The sequence below is a fragment of the Ovis aries genome, chromosome 25 (genome assembly GCF_016772045.2).
Source record: "Ovis aries strain OAR_USU_Benz2616 breed Rambouillet chromosome 25, ARS-UI_Ramb_v3.0, whole genome shotgun sequence".
NCBI classification, from domain to species: domain Eukaryota; kingdom Metazoa; phylum Chordata; class Mammalia; order Artiodactyla; family Bovidae; genus Ovis; species Ovis aries.
In genome coordinates, this window is record NC_056078.1 from 29,444,588 (window position 1) to 29,472,178 (window position 27,591).

General features: G+C 38.3%; 1 protein-coding gene and 1 pseudogene across 2 annotated transcripts in view; one reads left to right on the forward strand and one right to left on the reverse strand.

Annotated features, from left to right (window-relative positions):
• Positions 1-27,591, forward strand: part of ADK (adenosine kinase) — a 544,106-nt gene that overhangs the window by 215,699 nt on the left and 300,816 nt on the right. The gene's annotated exons all lie outside the window — the stretch shown is intronic.
• On the reverse strand, positions 1,199-23,482 carry LOC114110782 (axin interactor, dorsalization-associated protein-like; annotated as a pseudogene).

Genomic DNA, 27,591 nt, shown 5'->3' on the forward strand with positions numbered 1-27,591 from the left:
CCTCGTCCAAGGTAAGGCTTGTTATACTAGTTTAAAAATAGGCCACGTACTGGCACTGCATTTTTTGTATTCTAGCGTTGGTCATTTAAAATAGTGAATATTAAATATGTGGGCTCCACGTCTCACCCACAGAACATCCACCCCAAATCTTCTTGTTCTGTGTAAAATATCCACTGTGTATATACTATGAAAGTTTTATCTAGGCTCCATTATTAAGTCAAAAGAATGTAAATAGTCATATCATAATAAGCTAATGACTTGCATATTTCCATATGGATAAATGTCAGTATATCTAAATAGGAAATAACTGCAATCCTATCTGCCTATATTAAAAAAATAGAATATCTCCAGATTTGCATACTCATCACTATGGAAGAGGTATGCAGGTTTTAAGGTTTCATAATCAGATGTCAGAAAAATAGCAGTTATTCCTGCAATATCTCATTAGCATCTGACTCAAATTATTTTTAGATTTCATGACTTAGAAGACATTATAACCCCACTAAGAATTTGTAATTATTCTGAGATGGTTTCATCATTAACCCTAGAATCAGTATTAGAAAGAGTAACAATGTGATATAGGAAAAAAGCTAATCAACATGACTAAAAATATGGTCACTTTCAGAAGAGCAGTCTGGTCATCTGGAAAAATCCCAGCTATAACCTGCAAATACTCCCATGTGGGAGACTGGCCAAGGCACCTGATTTCTAGGCAGGACAGCCATGAGATTGGGGTGAATGGAGGCTGTCTCTAAGGAGCAGGCTATAAACTTCCAAACTGACTTTGGGCAGCATAATTGGTCCCATTTCCTCTAAAGCAGGCTCATGTTCTCCTCCCCACAGCAACCCCCAGTTTGCTAAAGAGCATATTGGAGCAGAAGTGGACATTCTAGCACATTCTTATTGCTGTATTACGTTCGAAGACAAGAACATCCCGCCCACAACAGTGTTGTTCCAGGAAGCAGGGAGGGAGTAGTGGTAGGTTAGAAAAGAGACTATTAATTGCACAATTAACAAGAAAGTGAAAATGTTTCAAGACCTACAAGAAGCCTATATCCGAAAGAGGCTGTTTTGTCAGTGATGCTGCACTTTGAATTCTGTGCTAAAGCTTGTAATGAACTCACTCTGGTCTGCCGACCTGTGTCCGGCTTGCTTCCTGCCTGTTGAGGGGTGCGTATGCTACACAGAGCTATGATGGATTCTGTGGAGTGGTGAGATTCACAGAAGTTCTAGGATGCTCATGTCAGGAGCATTTCTTGTGGAAAGTTTGATGCAGATGAAGATAAAGTGGTTTCTTGGTCAATAACTGCAATTTCTTTCTTTTAAAGTCAGTGGGTTTCTTGTATAGTTCTATTACAATTGACCCAGGTTTAATTTCGTCCATCTCCATGAAGGCACAACTCTCGGTGCTGGTAAACCTTTCTTTAGGCTTGTAGTGTTAGAATTAAAAGAAATAGCTGCACCTTTGGTTAATTTTTCAGCATGCTTCTAGAGCTCAGTGTCTACATTGAAATGAGCATATGTGTCTTCTTTTCTTGAAGCCACAGGAGTTAAGTCTATGCCATTTAGGTCTTTCACCCTAACTGTGATATAGGGATCAGTGTATTGCCTGGCATCTTTCAGGCCAGTTTTCTCAATTCTGATAGTAACGTCATTCCTGGTTCTGATGGCAACCTTGGTAATAAAGTACTGTGAACTCTGGCAGGAATGAAATCAGGAGACCCTACTCCAGCACCACCCTCTTCTTCATCTTCTTCAAATTCCAAATTCTCTTCTTCACCAGGTGCTAAAATTCTTAAAGGGACAGGCTGAACATCAAATGGGAATTCTTTATTATATGTAAGAATATTCTTAAGGGTTGGTTCTAGCTTCGTCAGATCTTCTGCCTCTCCTAAAACTGGCGCCCCAGCACTGCAGCAGACTTCGAGTCACCTCTGACATGGCTGGTCCCCACCCCGTCCCCTCCCACCCCTGCCCCAGGAAAGGCCGGGCTCTAGGGCGTCATCTTCCCTGGGCCTGGCCCCGACATTAACAAGGCCAGGAGGAAGCGCTACAACCACTGCTGCCACCCGCCAAGGAGCCGCCGAAGCCCGTTTGCCTTACCAAGTATCTTTCAATTTCATGGCTGCAGTCACCACCTGTAGTGATTTTGGAGCTCAAGAAAAGAAAACCTGTCACTACTTGCACTTTTTCTTCTTCTGTTTGCCATGAAATGATGGGACCGGATGCCATAGTCTTGTTTAATATTGAGTTTCAAGCCAGCTTTTTAACTCTCCTCTTTCACCCTCATCAAGAGGCTCTTTATTAATAGTTTCTCTTCACTTTCTGCCTTTAGAGTAGTATCATCTGCATATCTGAGGTTATTGATATTTCTCCCAGCAATCTTGATTCCAGTGATGAGTAGAAGTTTGTATAAAGCCATGCTCTTTGTAAATAGGCAGAGTAACTCAGTTTTCCAAACTAAGTTACTGAAATGTCTTTTCTTTCTTTTTTTAATTTAGTTATTAATTTACAATGTTGTGTTAGTTTCAAGTGTACATCAAAGTGATTATATAAATAAAATTTATTTATTATATATATTCTTTTTTAGATTCTTTTCCATTATAGTTTATCACAGCATACTGGATATAGTTCTCTGTGTTATACAGTAGATCCTTGTTCTTTGCTTGTTTTCTATGTAGCTGTGTATAGAAGTTAATTCCAAACTCTTGATTTATCCTGTTGGTGACCATAAGCTTATTTTCTATGTCTGTGTGCCTATTTCTGTTTTGTAAGTAAGTTCATTTGTATCATCTTTTAAAATTCCACAAATAAGTGACATCATGTAATATTTGCTTTCCTCTATCTGACTTACTTCCTGGACATTTAGGTTACTTCCACATCTTGTTAGTGGCTCACTCGTGTCTGACTCTTTGCAGCCCCGTGGATTGTAACTCGCCAGGCTCCTCTGTCCATGAAAATCTTTAGGCAAGAAGACCGGAGTGAGTAGCCATTCCCTTCTTCAGGGAATCGACCAACCCAGGGATCGAACGTGGGTCTCCTGCACTGTGGGCAAGTTCTTGAATGACTAAGCCACCCTTAGTTACTCTAAAGAGTGCTGCTGTGAACATAGCGGTGTTTAAGGAAGAGTTTTCCTAGATATATTCCCAGGAGTAGGATTGCAGGATTATATGGCAACTCTCTTCTTAGTTTTTTAAGTAACCTTTGTAAAGTTCCCCATTACATGTAAGTGGCTGCACCAGTTTACATTCTCAGCAACAGTGTAGGTGGTGGAACTTCTTTTCAGTTCTTTAATTTGCTTTTAGCATTCTCTCTTATTTTCTCTAGATTTTATGTTAATAATTTTTTCCTATCCTCACATCTACCCAGTCTCTTATCCCCCTACCAGGAGATACCTTCCCAGCTTCTCAACTAAGCAACTATTTTGGCTTTCAAGAAGTGTTTTCAGTGTCTTGTTATGTAGTCACGCTTAACTGCATCCATATCTTTATTTTATTGTTTCTATCTAATATTTGAGAATTAGTTATTCTACTTTCATTTTATATCTGATATCCTTCATTTGTGCTTTTCTTCTCATCCTTGAGTCTGCCTTCAAATCTTATCCCCTCCCTGGTCTTCACTATCTTTGTTATAAATGTGCTTAATTTCTCTCCCATCCCAATATAAAATAAGAAAATCTCTCTCCAAAATCTGCCTTATCTATCTAGTTTCCTTTTCAGTTGAAATTCTTGAAAATGTAGTCTATACTTCTTTATCTCTTTATTGTACTTACCAAATTCTCTGAAACTGAGGTAGTAGGAGCCACTGATTATGATTTGGTCATCTAATCCACTGAATACTTTATAGTTCTCATCTCATTTAACTCATTTATCAGTGTTGACCCTACCACCAGTTTGAAGCTTTTGTCCCCTCTGGCTTCGCTTCTGTGATACCTGTTCCCTAGGTTTTCTTCCTTTTCTGGCTCCTCTCCCTCCTTTTCCATAGCTGGATCTTCTTTTAATTCTTGTAGTGTTTCTTTCCTTCTGCTTAAATCTTTACCCACTGTTTTCTCTTGGGTTCTTATGGCCCCTTAACAAATGAATTCCAGCTCATTTTCTGACATATTCTGACACTAAGCTGGAGTGTCACAGGCACTGTTTGTGATTTCCTCTCCTTCATCTGCGTGGCAGTCTTGAAAAGTCTCCCCTGGGTTTCACTGTTCCCCTCTATCTCTCTCTGATACTCCTTCCTCCCTTACTCTCGTTTGTTCTTTACTCAATTATAGGATGATTTCCCTCTGTTCTCACTACAGCTGTTTGTCTCTCCACCAATTTGTGTTCTATAGAGCTACTGAAAACCCTACTAAAAGACAAATTTTGTGATGTTGCTTCTTTAGAATGCTTCAGTGGGTAACGTTAACAGGATAAAGAGTCTTTCCTTTTTGTGTGTGTTCCTTTTTCACTGAAGTAAAATCCACATAACATAAAATAAATCATTTAAAGTGTACAATTCAGTAGAATGTACTTAATTCACAATACTGTGCAACCATACTCCGTGTCTAGTTCTAGGATGTGTTTTACCAATCCAAATGGAAACCCCTGAATGAAAGCAGTCGTTATCATTCCCTCCTGTCAGCCCCTGACAAACACAGACAGTTTATCTGTTACAATGGATTTGCCATTTCTGAATGTTTCATGTAAATGAAATCATTGCTTTATATGACCTTTTTTATTTGGCTTCCTTTACTTATATGTAATAATATTTTTATGATTTATGTAGATTGTCATATGTATTAGCACTTGATTCCTTTCTGTAACTGAATAATAATTCCATTATGTGGCTGTATCCTGTTCATGAACATTTGGGTTGTCCACAGCGTTTGAATGCCTCTTTTTTATTCATTTGAGTATATACCTGCAGGGATTTAATTGATGGCTCGTTTGGTAAATCTGCGCTTCTTGAGGAACTACCAAACTCTTTCCACAGTGGCAACAACAATGTACATTCTCACCAGAAATGTATTAAGGGTTCCAGTTTGTACAGATCCTTGCCAGAATTTATCCCCTCACCCTTTCTTTTCTTTTTTTCTTTAAAATTATAACCAGTCTTGTACATACAGTGGTATTTCATCACTGTGTTATTTCTCTAATGACTGATGGTATTGAACATCTTTTTATGCAGTTGTTGGCCATTTATATATTTTCTTTGGGATAATTATTAGGCTGATTGTCTTCTGTTTTTGACTCAGAAATACCTTTTAAATGATCAGATCCAAGATATTTCTGGATTTAATGATCATCAAAGAAGAGTTTACATTTTGACCTTAGAAGTTCTTTATTATTATGGTCTCGTTTTAAATGGAACTTCCCTGGTGGCTGAAATGATAAGAATCTGCCAGCAATGCAGGAGACCCCAGTTCTATCCCTGGGTGGGAAAGATCCGCTGGAGAAGAAAATGGCCCACCAAATCCAATAGTCTCCCCTGGAGAATTCCATTGACAGAGGAGCCTGGCAGGCTATAGTTTATGCCTCACAAAGAATAAAAAACGACTGAGCAACTATCACTTTATCATTTTAAATAGTTCCTTGAATATTACCAGCATTTCTGGACTCTCTGTCCTTAAGATGCAGCAAATTGTTTTTTCATCTTAATACTAAAATATCCAGTTCAGTTGAGTTCAGTTGCTCAGTCGTGTCCGACTTTTTGCGACCCCATGAATCGCAGCACGCCAGGCCTCCCTGTCCATCACCAGCTCCCAGAGTTCACTCAGACTCACGTCCATCGAGTCAGTGATGCCATCCAGCCATCTCATCCTCTGTCGTCCCCTTCTTCTCCTGCCCCCAATCCCTCCCAGCATCAGAGTCTTTTCCAATGAGTCAACTCTTCGCATGAGGTGGCCAAAATACTGGAGTTTCTGCTTTAGCATCATTCCTTCCAAAGAACACCTAGAACTGGTCTCCTTTAGAATGGACTGGTTGGATCTTCTTGCAGTCCAAGGGACTTTTAAGAGTCTTCTCCTATACCACAGCATCAATGATTGATTCAAAAGCATCAATTCTTCGGTGCTCAGCTTTCTTCACAGTCCAACTGTCACATCCGTACATGACTACTGGAAAACTATAGCCTTGACTAGACAGACCTTAGTCAGCAAAGTAATGTCTCTGCTTTTGAATATGGTATCTAGGTTGGTCATAACTTTCCTTCCAAGGAGTAAGCGTCTTTTAATTTCATGGCTGCAGTCACCATCTGCAGTGATTTTGGAGCCCAAAAAATAACCCCATCCATTTTCCATGAAGTGATGGGACCAGATGCCATGATCTTCATTTTCTGAATGTTGAGCTTTAAGCCAACTTTTTCACTCTCCTCTTTCACTTTCATCAAGAGGCTCTTTAGTTCCTCTTTACTTTCTTCCATAAGAGTGGTGTCATCTGCATATCTGAGGTTATTGATATTTCTCCCGGCAGTCTTGACTCCAGCTTGTGCTTTGACTTTTTGAAAATTTTAATATAGAATATTTCCACCTAGCATTTCTTCATACCTTAATGAGCAGTTACGAAAAGGGTATAATTTCCTTTGTCTGTTAACTAGTAGTCATTGGTTAGTGCTGAAGTAATTGCTGATATTCTCTGTTGTTTAGTACTTTCTCTTTTTAAAAAATATTATTTGCTTTCCTGTGAGTATGTAATAAACTTATAGCAGGTTAATGTTTCAGTTGACCATCAGGTATAAATGTGAATAAAAGGTATAAGTGTGTTTTTTGCAGTCATTCTTATGTGAATATAAGAATCTTTGATTAATATTTTTGAAGACCATATAGAGTAATTTTGAGGTAATTTGAAAATAAGCTTGTATTTATTATCATGGAGATATGCTAAACTGTTGAGGGTACCTTTACTGATTACCTAGTATTTTAAATCATAGTGTTTGCTTTTCAAGCAACAGATCATGATGAAAAGTTAATTCACAATGAAATGTATATATTAGCAATTGTTACTTTTCAATTTGGCAAGGAAAATGTATAATCTGAAGTTTTATCTACCACCACCACTCCAAAGATAGTTTCCCTTGACTTTCTGAATGTTTCAGATTAGATTTCTAACATCCCCATTTTCAAAGATCGTATATTTATTTTAACTTACATTCTGATAGAACTGGAAGGTTTAGCCATAAAGCTAAATGTATGAAAGAGATTGGGTTTTACAAGAGAGAACGTATATCTGTTAATGTTTTTTGTGTTACCTCCAAATTTTTCGAAGATGAAACAAACCTGAAATCTACTACTTTCCAATGGCTTCATAGGTGGTGTTAGTGGTAAAAAATCCACCTGCCAATGCAGGAGACCTTAGGGATGCAGATTCAGGAAGGAAGATCCCTTGAAGAAGGTAATGGCACCCTACTCCAGTATTCTTGCCTGGAGAATCCCATGGACAGAGGAGCCTGGTGAGCTATTGTCCATAGCGTCACCAAGAGAGAGACACGACTGATGTGACTTTGCACTCGCATGCGCTTTCCAAATGAAAGGTTTTTGCATATAGCATTTTTCTGCTTTATCTAAAGGGCTTACTTTACAAGCTTAATTTGAGACTCTGTTCTGTGTCAGTGCATGTAATTTCTGGAGACTAATTACATCTTTTTGTTTGTTTTGTGTTTTTTGGTTTGTGGTTTTTGTTTAATTTCATCTTTTAATAAGGTGTGTTTCTTAGCTCTCAGGGAATTTTCAGCATGTACCAATTATTTCTTAGAAATGGGCAATAAATTATTTGGAAACAAATATTCCATTTTTTTCTACTTTTCCTAGAAACCGCTTCTCTGAATAATAGACTTTTTGGGGTGTCTGTTAATTGGTAATTTTTGATATCAGTTGATTCCTGGGATTCTAGTTGTTAAAAGTTAACTTAATGAAGAATTATAACTCTTTAAGTAGTAGTTGCCTATATTTTATACTGTATTTTTTGTTATTAAGTGTCCCGTGATCATTTGTTAACTAAGTCCTTAACTTATCTGATAAATGGGACATTTATAATCAGTCAGTTCATTTGCTCAGTTATGTCCAACTCTTTGCAAATCCATGGACTGCAGCATGCCAGGCTACCTTGCTCATCACCGTCTCCTGGTGCTTGCTCAAATTCATGTCCATCAAGTCAGTGATGCCATCCAACCATCTCACCCACTGTTGTCCCCTTCTCCTCCTGCCTTCAATTTTTCCCAGCATCAGGGTCTTTTCTAATGAGTCAGCTCTTCATATCAGGTGGCCAAAGTATTGGAGCTTCAGTTGTTCCATGTCTGGTCTAACTGGTGCTTCTTGACCTGTATATAGATTTTTCATGAGGCATGTAAGGTGATCTGGTATTCCCATCTCTTCAAGAATTTTCCAGAGTTTCTTGTGGTCCACACAGTCAAAGGCTTTGGCATAGTCAACAAAGCAGAAGTAGATGTTTTTCTCGAACTCTCTTGCCTTTTCTATGATCCATCGGATGTTGGCAGTTTGATCTCTGGTTCCTGTGCCTTTTCTAAATCCAGCTGCTTGGAGAATTTTGAGCATTAATTTGCTAGCATGTGAGATGACTGCAATTGTGTGGTAGTTTGGGCATTCTTTGTCATTGCATTTCTTTGGGATTGGAATGAAAACTGACCTTTTCCAGTCCTGTGGCCACGTTGAGTTTTCCAAATTTGCTAGCGTATTGAGTGTAGCACTTTCACAGCATCATCGTTTTGAATTCCAGCTCAACTGGAATTCTAACACCTCCACTAGCTTTGTTTGTAGTGATGCTTCCTAAGGCCCACTTGACTTTACAGTCCAGGATGTCTGGCTGTAGGTGAATGATCACACATCCTGGTTATAAAGATCTTTTTTGTATAGTTCTTCTATGTATTCTCTGTATTTTAGTAAAAATTCCATTCATATTTAAATGAATATTCTACATCACTTAACACTGTTAGTTTTTTTTTTCCTTGCTCTCCTCAGAATAATGATGATATTCAGTCCCAGCATGATTTTGTACATATGCTTCAGATCTTCTATATTGAGTGAGCAGGCATCTATTGAATAATTAGTATTTCTTAATAACATTGTTTTAGAATATAGTTTTTTACTTTTAAAATACTTTCAAATCACATACCTTACTTTTTTGAAGAAATAAAAAATTTTTATGAATATCTTAGTACTTTCAGTTCAAGGTAATAGTACTAGGCATTATTTGAAAAACAGTGTAAAATGTTGGGAAATGGTGATGCTGTCCTAACATACCTTTTCAAGAAAATTTTAACATTTCCCCTCTTTTGGCAATTATTTTTAAAATTGTATATTTCCTATTGATCAAACAGAAGCAGGAAAAATGCACATTTTAATATTTTCTTTTTTGTATTTTTGAAGTCTAAAGGCATTTAAATGAATTTTCTTGTAACTTGTAAAGATCTGTCTAGTTTCCCAATCAGAAGGCAAGGGATGATTTCACTGGTAGAAACCATCCATCTTCTCCTTTCAGAGTTTGTTGAACTTCATTCTTTTAAAATAATTCTCTGTCAGTGCTGTAAATTGTCATCCCTACAGTTCTATATATGAGATCTATGACTCATTTTCTGTGCTGATATAGAATTTTCCTAGCCCTTGTACCTCTACGTGTCAGTGCTCCCAAATCTGGCATTTCACTGCCCTTAGTGCATTTGAGTACACTTAAGTTTCTCTCAAACTTATGTAAACACGTTGTCTCACTTTTTGTGTTCTTTTATTTCACCATGCTTAGCCACCAACCCTAGGTCAGTCTAACTTAGTATCTGCCAGTCTATTCCTTGGTATTGAGATACTTGAATGCAAATCACAGCACTGTTAAATGCATGGGTCCTACTTCAAATTCCTGGTCACCAAACTCACACTTAGCTCTCTCTGTAGTACTTTTGGAAATGGTAGCTTTTCTTTTTAGAAATTCTAATGAAGATTAGTGTTAAAGTATTATATAATTTATGTAAATACTTCGTTGTTCATCCACTTGGAGGATACTGAATTCTAGCATAGGAATACATTTTAGAAAGTTGATGAATAGTTGACCCTGAACATTTAGGGGTTAGGCTTGCCAGTCCTTCAGCTATAACTTTATAGTTAACTCTCCATTACCCTGGATGTATACCAACAGTGGATTGTGTAGGACTGTCTGTTCAGTGCAGTTCAGTTGCTCAGTCATGTCCAACTGTTTGCAGCCCCATGGACTGCAGCTTCCCTGTCCATCACCAACTCCCAGAACTTGCTCAAAATCATGTGCATTGAGTCAGTGATGCCATTCGACCATCTCATCCTGTGTTGTCCCCTTCTCCTGCCTTCAGTCTTTCCCAGCATCTGGGTCTTTTCCAGTGAGGCAGTTCTTCGAATCAGGTAGCCAAAATATTGGAGTTTCTGCTTCAGCATCAGTCCTTCCAGTGAATATTCAGAACTGACTTCCTTTAGGATGGACTGGTTGGATCTCCTTGCAGTCCAAGGGACTTTTAATAGTCTTCAACACCACAGTTCAGAAGCATCAATTCTTTGGCGCTCAGCTTTCTTTATAGTCCAACTCACACATTCATACACAATTATTGGAAAAATCATAGCTTCAACCAGATGGACCTTTGTTGGCAAAGTAATGTCTCTGCGTTTTAATATGCTGGTCTAGGTTGGTCACAACTTTCCTTCCAAGGAGTAAGCGTCTTTTAATCTCATGGCTGCAATCACCATCTGCAGTGATTTTGGAGCCCAACAAATAAAGTCAGCCACTGTTTCCACTGTTTCCCCATCTATTTCCCATGATGTGACCAGATGTCATGATCTTAGGTTTTTTGAATGTTGAGTTTTAAGCCAGCGTTTTCACTCTCATCTTTTCCTTTCATTAAGAGTGTCTTTAGTTCATCTTCACTTAGTGCCATACGGGTGGTGTCTTCTGCATGTCTGAAGTTATTGATCATTTCTCCCTGCAGTCTTGATTCCAGCTTGTGCATCATCCAATCTGACATTTCACATGATACAGTCTGCATATAAGTTAAATAAACAGGATGACAGTATATAGCCTTGATGTGCTCCTTTTCCAATTTGGATCCAGTCCATTGTTAAACGTTTGGTTCTAACTGTTGCTGCTTGACCTGCGTACAGATTTCTCAGGAGACAGGTAACATGGTCTGGTATTCTTATCTCTTGAAGAATTTTCTACAGTTTGTTGTGATCCACACAGTCAAAGGCTTTGGCGTGGTCAATGAAGCATAAGTAGATGTTTTTCTGGAACTCTCTTGCTTTTTCTGTGATCTAGTGGATGTTGGCAGTTTGATCTCTGGTTTCTGTGCCTCTTCTAAACCAGTCTGAACATCAGAAAGTTCTCAGTTTACATACTGTTGAAGCCTCACTTGGAGAATTTTGAGCATTACTTTGCTAGCGTGTAAGATGAGTGCAATTGTGCAGTAGTTAGAACATTCTTTAGTGTTGCCTTTCTTTGGGATTGGAATGAAGACTGACCTTTTCCAGTCCTGTGGCCACTGCAGAATTTTCCAAATTTGCCGGCATATTGAGTATAGCACTTTCAAAGCAGCATCTTTTAAGATTTGAAAGTAGCTCAACTGGAATTCCATCACCTCCGCTAACTTTGTTTGTCTAAGGCCCACTAGACTTCACACTCCAGGATGTCTGGCTGTAGGTGAGTGATCACAACATTGTTGTTATCTGGATCCTGAAGATTTTTTTGGTATAGTTCTTCTGTGTATTCTTGCCACCTCTTCTTAATATCGTCTGCTTCTGTTAGGTCCATACCGTTTCTATTCTTTATTGAGTCCATCTTTGCATGAACTGTTCCCTTGGTATCTCTAATTTTCTTCAAGAGATCTTTAGTCTTTCCCATTCTCTTGTTTTCCTCTATTTCTTGTCACTGATCACTGAGGAAGGCTTTATTATCTCTCCTTGCTGTTCTTCAAAACTCTGCATTCAAATAGATATATCTTTCCTTCTTCCTTTGCTTCACTTCTCTTCTTTTCCTGTACAAATAAGGACGCCTTATTTTCGTAAGGCCTCCTCAGACAACCATTTTGCCTTTTTGCATTTCTTTTTCTTGGGGATAGTCTTGATCACCGCCTCCTGTACAATGTCATGAAACTCCATCCATCGTTCTTTAGGAACTTTTATCAAATCTAATCCCTTGAATCTATTTCTCACTTCCACTGTATATTTGTAAGAGATTTGATTTAGGTCATACCTGAATGGTCTAGTGGTTTTCCCTACTTTCTTCAATTTAAATCTGAATTTGGCAATAAGAGTTCATGATCTGAGGCACAGTCAGCTCCTGGTCTTGTTTTTGAAGACTGTATCGTCTGTATCTTCTCCATCTTCAGCTGCAAAGTATATAATCAATCTGATTTTGGTATTGACCATCTGGTGATGTCCATGTGTATAGTCGTCTCTTGTGTTGTTGGAAGAGGGTGTTTGCTATGACCAGTGTGGTCTCTTGGCAGAACTCTGTTATCCTTTGCCCTGCTTCTTTTTGTATTACAAGGCTAAATTTTCCTGTTATTCCAGGCTCTTCACTTCCTACTTTGGGATTCCAGTCCCTTATGATGAAAAGGACATATGTTTTGAGTGTCAGTTCTAGAAGGTCTTGTAGGTCTTCATAGAACTATTCATCTTCTGCTTCTTTGGCATTAGTGGTTGGGGCATAGACTTGGATTACTGTGATGTGGAATGATTTGCCTTGGAAATGATCAGAGATCGTTCTGTTGTTTTTGAAACTGCACCCAAGTACTGCATTTTGGACACTTTGGTTGCCTTTGAGGGCTACTCCATTTCTTCTGAGGGATTCTTGCCCACTGTAGTAGATATAATGGTCATCTGAGTTAAATTTGGATGACTTTAATCATCCTATGTTAAAAACTATAGTGTAGTACTGGAGAAGGCAATGGCACCCCACTCCAGTACTCTTGCCTGGAAAATCCCATGGGCGGAGGAGCCTGGTAGGCTGCAGTCCATGGGGTCGCTGAGGGTCAGACACGACTGAGCGACTTCACTTTCACTTTCACAACTTCACTATTTTCGGATACAACTGGAAGTGATGCAATGGCAACCCACTCCAGTGTTCTTGCCTGGAGAATCCCAGGGACGAGGGAGCCTGGTGGGCTCCCATCTGTGGGGTCGCACAGAGTCTGACACAACTGAAGCGACTTAGCATGCAGTTCCAACCTGTGTTGTTCAAGGGTCAACTGCAATTGCTAAATGAAAACACTACTCTTATTTTTTATCCTGCTTTCAAATAAAAATGTATCCTTTTATTTATCACTTGAGTTGAAAATCAACAAACCATGTCAAAATTTTGCCGAAAAATAGTTTATGACACAGAGAAGATTTTTTTGATTCGCAGAATAATGACTTCAAAACAAGAAAGCAATATCATGATTGTGATCATTTTATTATTGTTATATAATATTAATTTTATTATAGTATATTAATATAACATGAAGGGTATATGAGAATTCTTTGCATTATTTCTGTAAGTTTTCTTTAAGTATAAAATTATTTTAAGGTAAAAATTAAAAAAATAAAGTAATTTTATATTTAGTTTTTTCAAATAAACTTTTATAGAAATTATTTTTTATGGGACTTAATTGATTTACAGTGTTAGTTTCAGGTGTACAGCAAAGTGATTCAGTTATACATGTACATATATCTGGTTTTTTCAAGTTCTTTTCTCATTTAGGTTATTACAGAATATTTGAGCAGAGTTCCCTTTGCTATATAGTATTTCCTTTAGTTCAGTTCACTCACTCAGTTGTGTCCGACTCTTTGTGACCCCATGGACTGCGGCATGCCAGGCCTGCCTGTCCATCACCAACTCCTGGAGTTTACTCAAACCCATGTCCATTGAGTCGGTGGTGCCATCCAACTGTCTCATCCTCTGTCGTCCCCTTCTCCCGCCTTCAGTCTTTCCCAGCATCAGAGTCTTTTCAAATGAGTCAGCTCGTTGCATCAGGTGGCCAAAGTATTGGAGTTTCAGCTTCAACATCAGTCCTTCCAGTGAATATTCAGGACTAATCCTTATTGGTTATCTATTTGAAATGTAGTAGTGTGTGTATGTCAGTCCCAAATTCCCAATCTAATCTATCCCTATCCCCATCTTTTCCTACCATAAGCATAGGTTGATTCTCTTAAGTCTGTGATTCTGTTTCTGTTTTGCAAATAAGTTTGTATCATTTTTTAAGATTTTTCATATTAAGAGTATCTTAGGATACTTGTGTTCTGATGTCTGACTTACTTCACTTAGTATGGTAATCTCCAGGTTCATCCATTTTACTGCAAATGGCATAATTTCATTCTTTTTAATGACTGAGTATATTATATTATATGTAAGTATCATATCTTCTTTATCCTTTCATCTGTTGATAGACTTTTAGGTTGCTCTTGTGTCTTGGATATTGTAAATGGCAATGCAACCAGCATGGGGATCTGTGTATCATTTTGAGCCATGGTTTACTTCAGATGTATGCCCAGGAGTAGGATTGCTAGCTCACACGGTAGCTCTGTTTTAATTTTTTTAGAGAACCTCTATACTGTTCTCTGTAGTCACTGCACCACCTTACATTCCCACCAACAGTAGTAGGAGAGTAGACTTCTCATTTGGAGTAATTTTAGATTTATAGAAAATTTTTAGAGTAATACGGGAGAGTTCCTATGTAATCCTCACCTAATTTCTTCTCGGTGTTAGTTTCTTAAATAAAAATATCATTTTCAGTGCATGTTTAAGAGCTGAATACATTTAAAGTCTTTATTCTAACTCTGTTTAAATATAATCTTTAACATTAATTAGCAATTTTAGTACTTCTTACTTTTGATTTTATTATGCAAAGGATTCATTGACAATTATTATTAGTAATATAGTTTAGATATAATCTTGATTAAAAATTTGTTGTACTTCATATCATAAGATTTTTAATTCTGTGGTTATGTATTAAAAATTATATGTCTTGATAAATTAAAAATTCCATTTTTAGTGATATTTACAAATTTGATCCTATACTACAAATATAAATTTTAATAGGTGCCACTTCATCAGTTTGCCAACCCATTAGTATGAAAGTTTTAATCTGATTCTATAGAAATTAAATCAAATAGAACTATAAGTTCTTCTTTGGAAATCTTGTCACTGTATAATTATCATATTAGTGTATACTGATTTGTATGAAAATTTTCCATTAAAAAGTCATATAAAAGGTAATTTTCTTGAAGCATGTATATTTTTTCATTTTCAAAAATCTTGTCATATTTTATATGTATTCATTGAATCTGTCCATATGCAAGCATTTTCTAGGCATTTTAAAGGACTCAGACATGTCTGTATCCACAACACTTTGAGTTTCTACTCCCATCTGTCATTCCCTTTGTGTTTGTTTGAAGTGAAAGTCGCTCAGTTGTGTCCAGCTGTTTGCAACCCTATGGACTTCACAGTCCATGGAATTCTCCAGGCCAGAATACTGGAGTGGGTAGCCTTTCCCTTCTCCAGGGGATCTTCCCAACCCAGGGATCAAAACCAGGTCTCCCACATTCCAGGCAGATTCTTTACCAGCTGAGCCACAGGAGAAGCCCTCATGTTTGTTTAAATCTCTCTTAATCTCCTTTAACATAGAGATACCAAGGGAACATTTCATGCAAAGATGGGCTCAATAAAGGACAGAAATGGTATGGACCTAACAGAAGTAGAAGATATTAAGAAGAGATGGCAAGAATAAACAGAAGAACTGTACAAAAAAGATCTTCACGACCCGGATAATCACGATGGTGTGATCACTCATCTAGAGCCAGACATCCTGGAATGTGAAGTCAAGTGAGCCTTAGAAAGCATCACTACGAACAAAGCTACTGGAGGTGATGGAATTCCAGTTGATCTATTTCAAATCCTAAGAGATGATACTGTGAAAGTGCTGCCCTCAATATGCCAGCAAATTTGGAAACCTCAGCAGTGGCCACAGGACTGGAAAAGGTCAGTTTTCATTCCAATCCCAAAGAAAGGCAGTGCCAAAGAATGCTCAAACTTCTGCACAATTGCACTCATTTCACATGCTAGTAAAGTAATGCTGAAAATTCTCCAAGCCAGGCTTCAGCAATATGTGAACCGTGAACTTCCTGATGTTCAAGCTGGTTTTAGAAAAGGCAGAGGAAGCAGAGATCAAATTGCCAACATCCACTGGATCATGGAAAAAGCAAGAGAGTTCCAGAAAAACATCTATTTCTGCTTTATTGACTATGTCAAAGCCTTTGACAGTGTGGATCACAATAAAGTGTGGAAAATTCTGAGAGAGATGGGAATACAGACCACCTGACCTGCCTCTTGAGAAATCTGTATGCAGGTCAGGAAGCAACAGTTAGAACTGGACATGGAACAACAGACTGGTTCCAAATAGGAAAAGGAGTACGTCAAGGCTGTATATTGTCACCCTGCTTATTTAACTTCTATGCAGAGTACATCATGAGAAACACTGGACTGGAAGAAACACAAGCTGGAATCAAGATTGCCGGGAGAAATATCAATAACCTCAGATATGCAGATGACACCACCCTTATGGCAGAAAGTGAAGAGGAACTAAAAAGCCTCTTGATGAAAGTGAAAGAGGAGAATGAAAAAGTTGGCTTAAAGCTCAACATTCAGAAAATGAAGATCATGGCATCCGGCCCCATCACTTCATGGGAAATAGATGGGAAACAGTGGAAACAGTGTCAGACTATTTTTTTGGGCTCCAAAATCACTGCAGATGGTGACTGCAGCCATGAAATTAAAAGACGCTTACTCCTTGGAAGAAAAGTTATGACCAACCTAGACAGCATATTCAAAAGCAGAGACATTACTTTGCTGACTGAGGCCCATCTAGTCAAGGCTACGGTTTTTCCTGTGGTCATATATGGATGTGAGAGTTGGACTGTGAAGAAGGCTGAGTGCCGAAGAATTGATGCTTTTGAACTGTGGTATTGGAGAAGACTCTTGAGGGTCCCTTGGACTGCAAGGAGATCCAACCAGTCCATTCTGAAGGAGATCAACCCTGGGATTTCTTTGGAAGGAATGATGCTGAAGCTGAAACTCCAGTACTTTGGCCACCTCATGTGAACATCTGACTCATTGGAAAACAGTCTGATGCTGGGAGGGATTGGGGGCAGGAGAAGAAGGGGACGACAGAGGATGAGATGGTTGGATGGCATCATGGACTCGATGGACGTGAGTCTGAGTGAACTCCGGGAGTTGGTGATGGACAGGGATGCCTGGCGTGCTGCAATTCATGGGGTCGCAAAGAGTCGGACACGACTGAGCGACTGAACTGAACTGAACTATTCTCAGCAAGTTACTTCATATCCTTCTCAACATATATAACAGAAATCATCAGGTTTCAACTTTTTTACATTCTCTCCTCATTGTCTTCAAACCTGTTTATATAATTTTATTTTTTAGGTTCTATTCCAGTTTCTTTCTCATTCTCTGAAACAGCAAATTGTTACCTTTCCACCTTCCCTTCACTACCCCTAGTCTAGGTAGAAGAGTTTATGTTCATTATCACCACTGCTTTACCCACTTTTAAGATTTCAACCTTTATCTCTCTTTGCAAACATTATTTATTTATTTTTTACAGAAATCAGTAATAATATAATTGGTGAAACCAGAGACTATTTAAAAGTATGAATTCTGATTGACCCACTCAAGGTTATTTCATTTGTTGATTAGTTCCTCAGTTTTAAAACTTTCTTACGTTGGCTTTCAAGACAAATAAATAGCACTCTTTGTTCGTGTTGACTTTTAGCTGTCTGTACCCATTACTGGCTTATCGTCCTCTGTTAGTTTCTCACTGTTGTCTCACTGTTGTTTCTAATCTGTAAGTCTTAAATTACATTAAATTCAAAAAGTAGTAGGTGAAATACATCATAAACAAAGATGAAATGAAAATATTTGCAACATTTATCTCGCAAAGAATTAATGTTCCTAAAGTCTTAAACAATTCTTAGCATTTTGGCATCACTAAGAAAAGAAAAGCCCAACTTAAAAAGTAAACAAAGGATATGATGAGTCATTCATTTCATATAAGAAGAAATATGAATTGCTAATAAGTAAACCTCAATCCAGTTAACAATAAAAATGCAAGTTACAAGAGAAGTCACCAGATTTGCATATCACTTAGTTGTAAATAATTTGATTAGAATTCAGTGTGGGGAGATTGAAAAGCAAAGGATACTTTTATACCCTTTTGTATGGGAGTGAAAACTAGGTATACCTTGTTGTGGAGCAATTGGCAGTATTTTTAAAAATTTTATATGTGCATAATCTTGGATGCAGGAATTCCTAGTTTTGGTATCCTATAATAGTAGTTAGATATTTAAATAAGGACTATGTAAATACGTTAAGGGAGTTTTTATAATAAAACAGACTGAAAACAATGTAAACATTCAGCAATAGGGGAAAATTACAGTCATTATGGTATACTCTTATCTGTGTATGGAATGCTAATTTTCCAATGGTAAAAATTATAATACCACTAGCATTTATAGAGTGTCAGTTTTATATTAAAGCTGTGCATTTAAGAATCCATTGGTAAGGGGTTTTACATTTAGATCTATAATCTGTTCTGAAGTATTCTTTTTACAGGTGAGGAATGGATGGAAATTTTGTATGTAACTGTCTAGTAATTCTAGCTCTATTTGCTTAAAAACTATTCTTTCTCCATTGAATTATGTTTGTACCTTTGTCCGATCTAGTTGTCACAGATTTTAGAGTTCAGAAAGAAATTTACAGTTAATTGATTTCTCACGAGAATATCAAAAGAAACAGAGAAAGAATGGCCTTTTCAACAAATGATGCTGGGTAAGGTAAATACAGTAAAATGGACTCGTACCCTGTCTCACACCATATATAAAAATTGTGGTGAGGATGTTGAGCTGGTAGGATTACAAAATGGTGAAGCTGGTTTGGCATAGAGTCTCCCAGTTCCTCAAAAGACTAGAATTATCATATGACTCAACATTTCCGGGTATATACCCAAGAGAGATGAAAATATATCTTTACATAAAGAGTTGTACATGTATATTCATAGCAGTGTTATTCATAATAGCAAAAAAGTGGGAGAAAACCACATGTCCATCAATTGAGGAATAAATAAACAAGATGTGAAGTATCTGTACCGTAGAATATTGTCAATAAAAAGAAATGAAATGCTCATGCTACAATGTGGCTGAATCTTGAAAACTTTGCGCTAAGTGTAAAAAGCCGCTCACAAAAGTACACATACTTTATGATTCCATTTCTGTGAGATTTCCTAAATATGCATATTTATAGTGACAGAAAATACACTGGTTGTTTCCTAGGATTTGTGGGAATGGGGGTTTAGGGGTATGGTGACTAAGTGATGTGGAATTCTTTTTAGGGTGTTGAAAATGTTCTGAGATTGATGTGGTGATCCTTGCAAGCTCTGAATATACCAAATGCTATTGAATTGTTCACTTTAAATATAAATTGTGTATGTGTTGACTGTATATCAACAAGATATTGTGTTAAAAGATATATATATCCACCAGTCTTTTTAACTCCTTGTATAGAAATTCTTCCCATGTGTGACTTTTACTATGGTGCATTGTTCATTTGCAAAGTTTTTATTCATTAAATTATCCAGATTTTTCAAATGTTTTAAAATGTCTCTCATTTGTCAGTATCACTTCACTCCTAGTTTCAAGAAAACAGTCTTTTATGTATTGGGAATCTCACAGTGGTAAATATGTGATTTATACAATTATAATTTTCAGTTGAAAGCTCAAATTTCATTATTAAGAATAAATCCTGACAGTTATTTTTTTTAATGTGACAGGCTTACTTTTTTTCATTTTTAAGAATATATCTGCCAAATGCTCAAGTTTTAGTAACTGTCATTTGTCTGTCCATCATTATTTAAATTAAAAATAGTTTTTTCTATAGAAAGCAATTTAGTTCGTGTAGAAACTCAACATCACAAGAGTTTTTCCTTAGGAAACCATTTTATTCATTCATACTTTTCCAGTTTCTTAAACAGTGCATTTAAAAGATGTGTATTTAAAGGCTAGTGCTTAATAAAAATGGTAATTTTGAAGATCAGTTTTATTTTTCTTTTGAGTTTCAGTGAACATCATCTCATGTTATGCTCGCAAGTTTGTACCTGTGACTGTCCAGCAACACTATGTTAGTTCCTGGTGCTCAGCTTAGTGAGTCGATGTTTCTGTGCATTATGAAAGGATCACTGCGATAAGACTAGTTAACATCTGTCGCCATACAGAGGTATTACATTATTGAATATATTACCCATGCTGTTCATTTAATAAATTGGTATCTTTTTATATGAGCACAAGGTTGTGAAGAATTCAGTGACTACTGTTCTGTGGCTCCACTTCCTTTATTTATCTTAGATACCAGCAGTTTACCTGTCATTTGCAATTTGCACTTTAAAAGCAAATGTCAGCATAGTGAAAAATGCAGATAATATCTTCATATAGTCTGAAACTTGAATTGACTTTGTGAATACCTTGTCATGTTTTCAGGGTCTTTGAGGGGTCTGTAGACTGTTTCAAGAATAGCTAATTTTCAGTGCTTTTTCAGTATTTGTGACCTTTTGTGGTACTACAAACTGGTTTTTCCAATATACCAGTAGATATTCTACATGAATGTTCTCCTAATTCCATATGTTGAAATTCACCTTTTTCTAGTTTTTTGACATAGTACTTCATCCTGTGTTCTTATATCAGTTCAGTTCGGTTCAGTTCAGTCGCTCAGTTGTATTCGACTCTTTGCGGCCCCATGAATCGCAGCACGCCAGGCCTCCTTGTCCATCACCAACTCCTGGAGTTCACCCAAACTCATGTGCATTGAGTCAGTGATGCCATCCAGCCATCTCATCCTCGGTCATCCCCTTCTCCTCCTGCCCCCAATCCCTCCCAGCATCAGGGTCTTTTCCAGTGAGTCAACTCTTCACATGAGGTGGCTAAAGTATTGGAGTTTCAGCCTCAGCACTAGTCCTTCCAGTGAACACCCAGGACTGGTCTCCTTTAGGATGGACTGGTTGGATCTCCTTGCAGTCCAAGGGACTCTCAAGAGCCTTCTCCAACACCACAGTTCAAAAGCATCAATTCTTCGGCACTCAGCCTTCTTCGCAGTCCAACTCTCACATCCATATATGACCACTGGAAAAACCATAGCCTTGACTAGACGAACCTTTGCTGGCAAAGTAATATCTCTGCTTTTGAATATGCTATCTAGGTTGGTCATAATTTTCCTTCCAAGGAGTAAGCATCTTTTAATTTCATGGCTGCAGTCACCATCTGCAGTGATTTTGGAGCCCAAAAAAGTAAAGTCTGACACTGTTTCCACTATTTGCCATGAAGTGATGGGACCAGATGCCATGATCTTAGTTTTCTAAAAGTTGAGCTTTAAGCCAACTTTTTCACTCTCCTCTTTGACTTTTCTCAAGAGGCTTTTTAGTTCCTCTTCACTTTCTGCCATAAGGGTGGTGTCGTATGCATGTCTTAGGTTATTGGTATTTCTCCCTGAAATCTTGATTCCAGCTTGTGCTTCTTCCAGCCCAGCATTTCTCATGATGTACTCTGCATATAGTTTTTCTCTATTACTAATGTAACGCCCCCCCCCTTTGTCATCCATTTAGAGCCTTTATAGTCAGTTTCAACATACACTGCCCTTCATTTGCCGTAACTAAACAGTCCTTTGGGGCTTCCTAGGTGGCGCTAGTGGTAAAGAACCTGCGTGCTAAGGCAGGAGACGTAAGAGATCCAGGTTTGATCCCTGAGTCAGGAAATTCCCTGGAGGGGTACCAAGGCAACCCACCCTAGTATTCTTGCTTGGAGAATCCCATGGATAGGGGAGTCTGGAGTACTACAAGACCATAGGGTCACAAAGAGTCAGACACGACTTCAGTGACTTAGCACACGTGAACTCAAAATCAGTCCCTCGTCTTATCCGTTTTGCCTCCAAAAGAACCTTTTTTATATCTGTGTCCTGCTTTCCTTAGAATTCTTGAGAGTGAGATCCTTGTCTCTTTTCTGCAGTACTGCGTGGCCAGCTAATTGGTCTTCCTGTATCCTGTTCCTGATCATCCTCTTCTCTTTGTCAATAACTGTGAAATGTCTTGGATTTTATACCTCTTGCAGGCTAGCAAATTGGTCTGCCACAGCTTCTTAGTTGTTAACAGAAGGCAAGAAGCTCCTGGGTCAGAGACAAAGGATTTTTTTTTTTTTTTTTTTACTTACAACAATGCAGGCAGCATTAAGTTTCTATTCCCATTAGTTCTGTTTGATTCCTCAATCACAGAGGCAATGTGGAGGGGAAGCTGTGTTCACAGAGTTTGCATCACAATTGAAGAATCCTGAATTTAAGAAATCAGAATCTTTAAATATGCTCCCTGAAACTTGCCCAACCTTTACCCTGACATAAAGCCACAATCTTTATCTTTGAAGACTGTTTGTTATATTAACATCCTTAAAAAGAGAGAACAAAATCTGATACGACCTATAGAGACATGATAGATCCATGGTGATTTGTCTCTCAATATTTTTTGGTTAGTTTTCTGGATACTGTTGCCAAAATTATCTTACTAGAAAACATTTTTGTCATGTAACTCAGTGATTGCAGCCTGCTTTTCCGTGTTATGGATTGCTGGTCCTTTATAAAATATGCTATTACAGAACCCATGTTTTACTAATCCCCTGAGTAAGCCATGGACATAGTTTCCCTCTGTGTTTTTGCCCATATGTTTCTCTTGTGTATAACTTACTTTATTTCTCTTGTTCTCAAACTGATAAGATCTTCAGCCTTCAAGAACCAGCTTATTTGTCATTTTCTATTTGACTTTCTCATTACTCCCCAAACTTCTTGATGATCTCAGAATATTTTGTGTCTACATCTTTTATAACGCTCACTGTTTCTGTTTCCATGCTGCCTCCTCCACTGGACTATAAACTCTTTGAGGTCTTAATTTGAGATTGTGTTCCCTCACAGAGTACTTTAGATATAATAAGAGCTTGATAGAAGTTTATTGAATTAATAAGTGTGTAATTCCATGGTGGGTGCCCAATAACATTTTTATGAAGATAGAATTCCGCTACTAATAAGAGTCTCCTTGGAATCTCTGCATGTTAATCTCCACACCCCCCCCCCCGCAATTCTGTCCATTTTAATTATCTTGTGCTACTCTGTAATTATCTGATATTACTGTGCAAAAAATACCATTTATTGTTCGTTGCTTTTGAATATTTCATTGTAAGTGTAGATAGATACAGGTGGGATAAAATGTAGGTCTACCAGGGATATCGATATGCCTGAAAAATTGTTTTTTGATTCACAATCTGCTCTTGGGACTATGATGTTGTTACCACTAACACTGGATAGACAGGATCAAAGCTAAAGTGTCTTATTAGAGTCGGTCAAAAGGGGCTAGAACTGCATAAGTACCTCAGCAGTATGTTGAGAATGGCAAGAATACCTTCTTCAAAGACATACGGCATACTCACTAGGAACAGGAAGTTTTAATAACATCAAGAGTGGCCTCCTTCATGCAGATTTGAAAGCCAGTGAAGAGTTCTTTTGTTCTTTCAGAGTGCTGCTGATTCTTACTCTTTACAGACTATAGTGTTCTTTACTTACATTAAAGGAATATGTGTACTATTGCTTATATCATGTCCATCTCTTTGTGGCCCCATGGACTGTAGCCCGCCAGGATCCTCTGTCCATGGAATTTTACAGGCGGAAATACCGGAGTGGGTTGCCATTTTCTACTCCAGAGGATCTTCCTAACCCAGCAGAGATTGAACCCACGTCTCTTGTGTGTCTTGCATTGGCTGGCGGATTCTTTATTACTAGTGCCACTAGTGCCACCTTGGGAAGCCCAAGGTGTCAAATTGAGAAACAGAAATTGAACCTGCTGGGAGAACACTGGTAGTGGTGGTGTTCTCGTTTAGTTTGCTAAGTTGTGTCCAACTCTTCCATGACCACATGGACTGTAGCCCTCTAGGCTCCTCTGTCCGTGAGATTTCCCAGGCAAGAATACTGGAGTGGGTTGCCGTTTCCTTCTCCAGGGCATCTTCCTGATCCAGGGATTGAACCTGCATCTCCTGTGTCTCCTGCATTGGCAGGTGAATTCTTTACCACTGAGCCACCAGGGAAGTCCTTATATGTATGAGCATTACTCTATGAAGCACCATGCTTACGACAACCTTGCATATTATTTTCTTACTGATTTTTGAGAGTGCTTTGTACATTAAGGATACTGACCTCTCGCCACCCTTTTGGCATGCACATGCTTCTTTGCCTCTTTGTAATGATTTTAACTTTAAATCAAGTCACAGCTATCAGATTTTTCCTTTATAGCATTTGGTGTTCTTGCCGTAAGCAAATCTGCCTTTGGAAGTCGCTGGATTTTCTAACTTTCTGTTTTGTTTTGTTTGTTTGTTTTACATTTTTTTTGGTTTAAGTATAAGGGGAAAGAATCACCCCTACCCCCCAAAGGCTGTATTCTTATCCTAGTACAGTATATTGAATAATCCCCTTTTCCCCCAACTCAGTGAAATATCATCTGTAGCCTATACTGTGTTACCATCGGTACATGAGTCTGAATTGGAACTCTTTTTTATCCCCCCACTGATTTCTTTCCGTGTTCGTACCAGTTACAATTGTCAAATAATACATTTTAAAGGCAATCTAGGTTTGTCATAGTTTTTCTTCCAAGGAGCAAGCATCTTCTAATTTCGTGGCTGCTATTAGGATGATGTCATCTGTGTATCTGAGGTTATTGGTATTTCTCCCAGCAATCATGATTTCAGCTTGTGCTTCATTCAGCCTGGCGTTTTGCATGATAAACTCTGCATATAGGTTAAATAAGCAGGGTGACAATGTACAGCCTTGACATACTCCTTTCCTAATTTGGAACCAGTCTGTTGTTCCATGTCCGGTTCTAACTGTTGCCTTTTGACCTGCATACAGGTTTCTCAGGAGGCAGGTAAGATGGTCTGGTATTCCTGTGTCTTGAAGAATTTTCCACAGTTTGTTGTAATCCACATAGTCAAAGGCTTTAGCATATTCAGTAAAGCAGAAGTAAAGATTTTTCTGGAATTCCCTTGCTTTTTCTATAATCCAGTGGATGTTGGTAATTTAATCTCTGGTTCCTCTGTCTTTTCTTAATCCAGATTGTATTTTTGAGTTTTCAGGTCATGTATTGTTGAAGCCTAGTTTGAAGGATTTTGAGCATTACCTTGCTAGCATTTGAAAATGTGTACCATTGTACAGTAGTTTGAACATTCTTTGGCATTTTCCTTCTTTGGGATTGGAATGAAAATTGATCTTTTCCAGTCGTGTCCCAGTGCTAAGTTTTCCAAATTTGCTGGCATATTGAGTACAGCACTTCAACAGCATAATCTCTTAGGATTTGAAGTAGCTTAGCTGGAATTTCATCGCCTCCACTGGTTTTGTTTGTAGTAATGCTTTATAAGGCCCACTTCAGTTTTTACTCCAGGATATCTCACTCTAGGTGAGTGACTACACCATCATGTTTATCTGGGTTAAGTTCTCCTGTGTATTCTCGGAGAAGGCAATGGCACCCCACTTCAGTACTTTTGCCTGGAAAATCCCATGGATGGAGAAACCTGGTGGGCTGCAGTCCATGGGGTCGCGAAGAGTCGAACACGACTTAGCGACTTCACTTTCGCTTTTCACTTTCATGCATTGGAGAAGGAAGTGGCAACCCACTCCAGTGTTCTTGCCTGGAGAATCCCAGGGATGGGGGAGCCTGTGGGCTGCCGTCTATGGGGTTGCACAGAGTCGAACACAACTGCAGTGACTTGGTAGCAACAGCAGCCTGTGTATTCTTGCCACCTCTTATTAATATCTTCTGCTCTGTTACGTCCATACCATTTCTGTCTTTTATTGTGTTTATCTTTGCATGAAATTTTCCCTTGGTATCTCTTATTTTCTCGTTGAAAACTGAGTATCTACTATGTGTCAATTTCTAAGGATGCACTGATGAGCAGAACAAATAAAAATTCTACCTCTGTGTACTTTGCATGAAGCGAAGAGCAGACTCATTGGAAAGACCCAGATGCTGGGAAAGATTAGGGGCAAGAGGAGAAGTGGGTGACAGAGGATGAGATGGTTGGATGACATCACTGACAGACTAACTCAAACTCATATCTATTGTGAGAGAGTGAAGGACAGGGGGAAGCCTGGTGTGCTGCAGTTTATGGAGTTGCAAGCAGTTGTACTTAACAACTGAGCAGCAGCAACAACCTCCATGTAACTTATTTTTGTGGGAGGAAGAAATACAAATAATGTAATGTGTTAGGTGTTGACCTTAAAAAATTTTCTTTAGGAAAAATGTGTTGATTCAGGATCAACAAACCATTGTAACTGGGGATCTGCAACCATGACAAGCCTTATGCAGATCCCTACAAAGGAAGGAGAGGACTCTTTTGTTTATTTATGTTTTTGCCTGTTCTCAGGCTTCATTGGTGTGCAGGTTTTTTCCTAGTTGTTCTGCGCAGGCTCCTTACTGAGGTGGCTTCTCTTGTTATTGGAGAGCTCAGGCTCTAGGGCACAGCAGTCTTCAGTAGTTCCTGCTCCCAGCCTGTAGAACACTGCCCCAGTTGTTGTGGGACATATGTTTAGTTGCTCTGAGACCTGTGGGATCCTCCCATACAAGGATTGAACATGTGTCTCCTTCATTGGTGGGCAGATTCTTTACCACTCAGCCACTAGGGAGGACTCTTAAGAAAGGGAAAATAAATTGGGAGGTTTTAGTAAAATAAGAGTCAATTGGGGTAACTGAGAGATCAGAATAAGTGACTTTTCATTGACTGAGTGATGACAGTTTCTATTGGCTGAGCTCTTGCCAGGCAAGGAAAGGACCAGTTCCTCCTACTGGTCTCCACACTTTTATTTTAACTGAGATATCTGTTTATTAAATTTTATAAAAGCAAAATAATTAAAAGTAAAAGAGAATTGGGAGAGTATTGGGAATGTTGGAACAAAAGGAATGTTTTTTAATATTAAATAGAGTGTGTGTGGAATAATTTTGTTTAGATTTGTGTAAAGAATTTTTAGATGAGGGAATCACTGGGAAATCTGGCTCACTGGAAGAGTCCAGTCTAGTAGAGTGTCAGTAGTTGCTGGGGGAGAGCATGCTTGGCATGTTTCAGAATCCTGCAAGGAGTTCATTGTGGTTGCAGCAGGATATGAAGAGTAACAGAAGATGAGGTTAGAGAGGGAATAGGAGGTAAAGAAGATTGGCTTGAACCTGTATGGCCTCACAGACTAATATAAGAAGTTTTGCTTCTTACCGAGTGATCCGAAGAGCATTACAGGGTTTTAAGCAAAGGAATGACATTTGCTGATGTATGTTTTAAAAGGAGGCTGTCAAGAAAGGAGGCAAAGACATCAGGAAAGTTTTGCAACATTTCAGGCAAGAGATTATGGTAACTTGGATGAGTGGTAGCAGTGAAATCAACTAAAAATTCTTGAAAAAAAAAAAGTAGTTAAAATTTGGAAATAAAATGAGGATAGAAGCAATTAGCTTTTCCAAAGGGCTAGATGCAGGATGTGAATTATATCATCCTAACTAATATCT